This window comes from Hesperophylax consimilis, chromosome 11 (assembly GCF_061612785.1).
Source record: "Hesperophylax consimilis isolate HC1 chromosome 11, BYU_Hcon_1.0, whole genome shotgun sequence".
NCBI lineage: Eukaryota > Metazoa > Arthropoda > Insecta > Trichoptera > Limnephilidae > Hesperophylax > Hesperophylax consimilis.
In genome coordinates, this window is record NC_142846.1 from 20,069,914 (window position 1) to 20,077,453 (window position 7,540).

The 7,540-nt window shown below is 33.3% G+C and overlaps 1 protein-coding gene across 1 annotated transcript in view; it reads right to left on the reverse strand.

Moving 5' to 3' along the window:
• LOC149419892 (protein couch potato-like) overlaps positions 1-6,820 on the reverse strand; it is a 585,651-nt gene extending 578,831 nt beyond the window's left edge. Inside the window, exon 1 of the mRNA XM_089637361.1 lies at positions 6,222-6,820. The gene's annotated coding sequence lies outside the window, so the exon portion shown is untranslated. The remainder of the gene's footprint in view (positions 1-6,221) is intronic.
• Between the last annotated feature and the right edge of the window lie 720 nt (positions 6,821-7,540).

Consider the following 7,540-nt stretch of genomic DNA (forward strand, 5'->3'; position numbering starts at 1 on the left):
AACGAACGCTCTCCATGATGGCCGAGTTTTCAAACCATCCACGAATCAGACTGAAGAAATGTGTAGCAATGCGCATATTCCTCCTGACCGGCAAATAGTTCATTCCTAGCATACCCAAAAGAAAGTCAGTAGGATAGAGCCACGGGCAGTAGCCATATTCCCTCATGTAGAGAAATCTCAAGAATTTCTTCTGAACCCTCTCCAACATGAGTGAATACTTTACCTGGTGTGGTCTCCAAATTACTGACGCACTTTTAAGTCTACTCCTTACTAAGGAATTAAATAAAACCTTAAGCACCCGCTAATCTCTAAAATTCCTTGTAGTGTGTAGAACAGAGCCCACAATTCTCAGTGAAGTACTACAGCATTGCGTACATTGTATACCGGTAATACCAGGAATGACTTGCCCCAGTAAATGAAAAAATTATACATTTAGAAACATTTCAATTCGATTTATTTTACTCCAGTCAACAATTCTATCAATGTATGACTTGAGTTGATTGCAGTCTTCTAAAGTTAGTATTTCTAAGAAAAATTTTAGGTCATCAGCAAAGAGAAGAAACTTAGAGTGCAGAATTACTTCTGAAATATCGTTAATAAATATGGAAAAGAGGAGTGGGCCTAAATTACTGCCTTGGGGTACCCCCGGTCGTACAAAAAATGTATAGATTGGAATAGTCAATAGGGTTTGTGTACCGCCGCCCCGGGAACAATTTATTAGATATCAAACATCTCCACAATAAATCACAAGTGGTTCGCTGCATTTGGTGATTTAGCAGGGGTGCCCGGGTTCATCAGGTGAGGTATATTCAGGATTCACCTGCTCACTAGCTGCATGGTGTGCCAGATCTGGAGAGGCTGATTTGGGGACACCGTTTTACCGGTCTCTTGATCCATCCGCAATATGTTCATTTTTTTATATTTTTTTTTATTGAATATATAAACACATTACAATAATTTACAAATGTAGATATTTCGAGGCTGATTGCGAAAAAATTAGAAATTTTTAACAAAAAATTGCCCAACTCATTTATTGAAATTATTTCTCGTGTTTGAGTTGGGGAGTGTTGTGAGTAATTATGGTTTATAGGTTGTAAAATTTCACTAGTTGATGTAGTTAAAAATTAACAAATAGCTTTAAAACTAGATGATAAATTTGATAACACTATATATTAAGAAAATAAGAAATTTAATTACAAACTAAAAAATAAAAAATATAACTTAAATAATATAATAGTTATTAAACTTAGAAAAAATAAGATATAAAAATAAAAATGTACTTATTAGGTACGAAATAATAGTAGGTAGGTACAGTACTGGTAGTAAATTGTTCAAAGACCGAGCTGGCAATCTTGTATGAAATGGGTACTTAATAAAATGCAACAACAATAAACGCATATTTAGCACATATTAGGAAGCGGATAATATAACTTTAGAGGATATGTATTTTTTTTTTAAATATAAAATTTTGTTTATATATTTTTTTTTTATTAATCATTAATCAATTTTCCTAAATTCATAACGTGAATTTAGGAAAATTTAATTAATAAAAATTACAAATGAGTTCATATAAACAATTATTTGAAAAATGTATCCAATGAAATTAAAACTTGTGATTACCATTGGGTTTATCTAAAAGTTGTTTGATTTGTGATTTGAAAGTTTTGTAATTTTTTTCAGTTTTAATTTTATCCGGAAGGGCATTAAACAATTTTATACCTTGATAATTATAATGGTGTTGACCAGCACTAGTATTACATTTAGGAATTTCTAAGTTACCACGTGATCTAGATCGGTTACTTATTTTTGTAGAAATTGTTGAATTGAAATGGTCTTTATGAATTTGTAACAGTGCATTCTTTTTGAAAATTTTGTTTAAGCTAAGAACCCTAAACGAGTCAAACAGCTCCGTGGTTGGAAATATCAATGGTTTTCTTAGGATGACTTTCAAAATTAACCTCTGAACCTTTTCTACAGGTGAAAGGTTAGTTTTGAAAGTCCCTCCCCAACCGATTATACCATATTGTAATATGGATTGGGCAAGAGAAAAATATATAATTTTAATCATATTATATGAAAGGATGTTTCTCAATCTAATGAATAAGTTAATAAGTTTTCTTACTCTGGTCGCCGTATTTTGGACTTGTTCGTTCCATTTTAAGTGTCTATCTACTATGATACCCAGATACTTTATACTATTTTTGCATATTATTGGTAAACAATTTACAATACCGCATTCTTTTTTATTTTCACATTATGATGAATGGATTTTAATGGTAATATTGTTTTCAAAATTTTTTTCCTGCAAAGAGAATGGGATGAAATATGTTTTCTCGGTGTTTAGTGAGAGACAATTTAGGTCGAACCATGTTTTGAGTATGTTTATATTGATATTGGCTATCCTCATTGTTTCCTCCCATGATTTTCCTTTTGTGATAACTACAGTGTCGTCTGCTTAAGATATGATATCTCCAACAATGGGAAGAGTGAACATTTGATTTACATATATAATAAAAAGGATTGGACCGATGACAGTTCCTTGCGGTATGCCAAAAGATGAGGTTTTGGGTTCACTAAGGGTATTATTGATTTTGACATATTGGAATCTCTCTTTTAGGTAACTTTGGAACCATGATAGTACTATTCCGTCCAATCCAATTTGTTTTAGTTTCTCAGTGAGTTTTGAGTGTGATATGCTATCAAATGCTTTGCGGAGATCAATGAAGATTCCAAGACACTTTTCTCCATTATCTAATTTTTGCATTATTGTTGATGTCAATTTAGCAATCGCATCCTGTGTGCTGAGATTGTCCCTAAATCCGAACTGGTTTGGGCTCATTATCTTCTTATCTTTTATGTAGTTGTTGAGTTGTTTTTTAACAATTTTTTCATAGATTTTTGCTATATTTGATGTGAGTGCTATGGGACGGTAGTTAGAAGTGTTTTTTTCGTCACCAGTTTTAAAAACAGGGGTCACAATAGTCTTCTTATAGATGTTCGGGAATATGCCCTTCTTCAGACTAACATTTATTATATGAGCAATTGGTTTGGTGATTATCTCACGTACAGTTTTTAATGTTTTTACAGTTATGTTGTCGTAGCCAGGGCTCGCTGATTCTCGTAGACTTATTATAGCGTTTTCAACTTCTTTATCAGTTACTGAAGCAAATGTGTGGAAACCTTCTTCAAAAGTTGGGTTTAGCTCTGGTTGTTGAGTTTGTTTTTTGTCTAGGATAATATTACTAGCAAGATTAGCGCCGACATTAACAAAATAATCGTTAAAGATATCAATCACCACAAAGTTTTGGGTTTTTTTCTGTGTCAGTATTGATTCCTTGATGAGTAACTTCTTTTGGAAATTTTTGTTTTGTGCTTTTGTTGGTTATTGTTTTGATAATTTTCCAGAACTCTTTGCTGTCTTGACCAGCATTTTTTAATTTATCACGAAAATACTTTTCTTTAGTCAGTCTAATTAAAAGCGTAAGTTTGTTTCGATATTTCTTGAAGAAAGTAGCGATTTTTTCGTCGTTAGGGAATTTTTTAGACTGGTGATAGTATTTTTCCTTATTTCTGATTGAAATCACTAATCCATGGGTTATCCATGGTTTTATTAATCTGTGTTTAGTTTTTGTTTTAGAAATAAGTATTTGGGTAGAAAGTTTTATGTGATTTAGGAAAACAGTTTCGAAATTTTCCGCACAAGTATTTGGATTTTCCGATTCAATTATTGATGCCCAGGTTTCCATCTTAAGATTTGTGTCTAAAGTTTCCATATTTAAATATTTTTTTTCTTGTTTTTTTTTGTCAGTTTTATTGGGGTTGGTACTTTTTTTGTGTATGTTGTTAACGAATATACAGGTGTAGTGGTCAGTTATGCTGGTTTTCCATAATATCGACATGTTTTTTTCAGTGTTATTTGAGTTGCACCATATGTGATCGATACAGGAAGGGATTTATCCGCTGATATTGCGTGTTGCATTATTTATATATGATTTATAGTTTAGCGAAGTCATTACATTTATATAATCATCTTTCGTTTTGCTTTGTACCCAGTGTCCGATATTAATGTTAATGTCACCAACAATAATATATGTCCGTCATTCATGGCACACTTATCCCTAGATTCCTACCCACCCCTCATACCTTTTACCTTACCAGAACTCCTTATCCTTCCTTTCCTTAAAAAAGACTATCTACTATAAATAAATAAACTATAAATTTAGTCATGCTGTCATTACTAAGTGACGGTAATTTGATTTGACATGTTCGTGCGATTATGTCAAACCAGATACTCATACATCCAAGTTATTTTGCAATAAGTTTACATATTTTCCAATATTCATATTCATAAGAATACGCAAAATCTCATCATTTTTTACTTGGAACATTGTGTGGGTTTTTTTCTTTTGGCACGTTTGGGAAAACAAAGGGAGAATGTAATTTAATTTCAATATTCCTTCGTAGAAATGTAGTTCACTTCGTTTCTTGGATTGCCGAGGAAATTGCCTTGGTGTTGAATATTCGATCAAAAATGCTTAAAAACGTTCACACTCTTTTTTTCATTGTTGTGATCGCGTTCAACGCACGAAAAATATTTAGGTTAAGGACTCAATTCTCCAGGCGAATAAAGTTGGTATTATTATTAGTAACTGAACGCACCCTTTGTGACCTATACATTTGGAATTGGCGTCAGTGACCCTTTGCAATAATGCCCTTATCGGCATGCCCTTTTCTTTACAATAGTCCTACGAGTGTGGATGACAAATACCACATAAAAAAGAAAGTGAATCAGTAAACTTGGGTGTATATAGTTTTTCTGTAAATTTGTAAAATGTACCGCCAAATAATTCATTTTTTTACTTTGACTTTTTCGTAGCTGGCAGCCCCTTTTGATGTATATTTCTAATTTAAAAGATTTGTACTTATACTTATACATAACTAACTAACCATCACGCCGTTTCCCAGCAGGGGTAGGCGGAGAAGACTGCCACGAAACAACTCGGTTATATATATGATAACTTTAAAATGTCGTGTTTGATTCAACACCGTTAACGTCTTTTCCAGAAATACACTGTTCTACATCAAATTTCTAATTCTATTTTAAATTGTTTAAAAACCCTACATTTCAAAGCATTTCTTATCAAAACGAGTGGAAAATAACTTTATTAAAACCCTCAACATGTTCTTATACTCCCTCCCCAGTGGAGAAACAAAAGACTCAATGCATGTCTGCAATTATTGATCTTGTCATTTAAAAATGCGTTCTTCAAATAACCACTTACCACGACCAGGTAAAACCCGTAAAGGGGGGAAGTCGTGAGGCTTGGTTTGGGCAAAGGGGAATAGGGGGAGATTGGAAGTGAAAGGGGAAACGGGGGTGAGCGTCGCGACGTCACCATGGTAACCAATTCTAACAACCCCCCCTGGAACCGCCCGCCGAGTCCGGCCCACTAAAATCAACAAGCCAAACGAATGTGACCCCTATTTCTTTGAACACACGTGTCCTTATCGATTGAATTAGAAGTTTTTAACTGGAATGACAAAAGCCTATTTGATTTTAGATTTCCGCAGGCGGTTATTGATGGTGATCGAAATGTTACGATATTTATGACCAATTGATTTGAGTGGTTTAAAACATTATGAACTGGGGTACATGTTCTCGTTATTTTTAATCAAGAATCATAATAGGAAAATAAATCAACGTTTTCTAAAAATGTATTTTAAAAAAATAAACGCTAAATGGAAATTCAGTTTAATCTTCCATGCCATTATGTAATTATAAAAATTATTTTTAAAAATCTACCGATGTTACCAGTTAAAACTGATCACATCTTCGTAATTTTTTTACCAAATTATGCTCAGAATGTTTTAATACGTATCTATCGGAGAATCGACGAGTTTATTATGAAACCACAAAAGTGTAGTCAAAATTAAATAATGCGCTGTCTGTAATCTAAAACCACAGCAGTTCATAATTTTTGGATAGTTCTATGACGAAACAAAGTTTATTTTAGCCGTCGAATGAGGTTAGTAAGAGCTTACCTTTATAGTTCGGAGCTTAATTAAGAGATGGCAGTAATAAATCTACAAAAGCCTTCGGCTAGGGGCGCTTTTGGATTTATAGGTCAACGATTCTCAATCAAAATTATGCACAAAATTATTGTACGAAAATTATTAGAAACTTATCATAAATTACCAAAAAAATATATTTTTGGACTTACCGATTGAAAAAATGATGTTTTCTTCTTATGCAGCAATTGACTTTTTTATTTTGATTTGATTTTTATGTATAATCGCGTTACAAAAACGACTATAAGCACGAGAATGTTAAATGTTTGTATATTAAGGTACAATTTTTGATATGTTTGTTAAATTTTCATAAGAAGATAATTTTATATTTTCAACAGATTATTAGTTAACACAATAATTCGATTATGATGTATATTTTTGTATATTAAAATTTTAGTTACTTATTTACGATATGTATTTTTAACAATCCACTCCTTTTGCCGTTTGATTTTGAAAATTTTATTTTTTCTTCCCGGCTCCTCTAGCGAACGATTTTTTCGTGCAGTTGGAAAGTAAGGTTAGGACTCTGATATAACAAGAATTATGATATTTTGTATATAGTTATTTGGTATATTAAAGTAGATTTCTTAATTTTATGATATGTTTAATTTTAGGTAATTGATTACAATTATTTTAGATAAGAATACGTAGATATTACAATCACTTAAGATAGATATTTTTATATTAGTGAAGGCTGGGCCGGAACCCTTTTGATATGTATCGATTAAGATCTTATTATTTAATTTACATTTAATTATTTTTCTAACTCTCGGTCGTCAAAGTTCAAACACGTTTAGTTCAAATGTCACTGGTTCACATGAACGTTTAGAAACGACGTTTTAGTATTAAATATTTTATATTTACAAGAGTTCTTGTCTTTATCTTCAGACGAGCGTTATTTCTTTTGAAGATTCACAATGATTTCATGATATGATTTGCGGCACTGTGTCGTTTACAAATGTCAAAATGCGATTTCACCGTGCGATCCCATTTTGACTTCCATATAAAAGTTCGCCGATTTTGCGTAGATTTTCACGCGAAATCGAGCCTGACACGTCGAAATCTGTAGATTTCTTCGCGTAGAGGAGACTTTTGACCGGAATTTAAGATTTTCGAGATATAAATTGGCGAAACAGCAAAGGAGTGGTTGTGTTCTACGGACGTTCCGCGAGATGATGTCAATGTTGTGTAGTGACCTTGCGTGTGTGTGTGATTGTATGATGCAATGTTTTATCTCGGTGTGGGTTTGGCGTAGCAGCCGCTACGATCTGTAGAGGGGTCGGAGAGAGATGGCGGAGGTTGCGCGCGCCGCCCCCGAATAACTTGCGTGCAGCAACTAGGTACTAGTGCCAGGCGAACAGAGCTTCGAAGGGGGTGGGTAGGTTATAATAGAGGCTACCACTACACCCCCGGGATTGTTCCCCTTCGAGGAATGGTCTGTTTTCTCTACTTGATGTTTATTTTTTCCCAC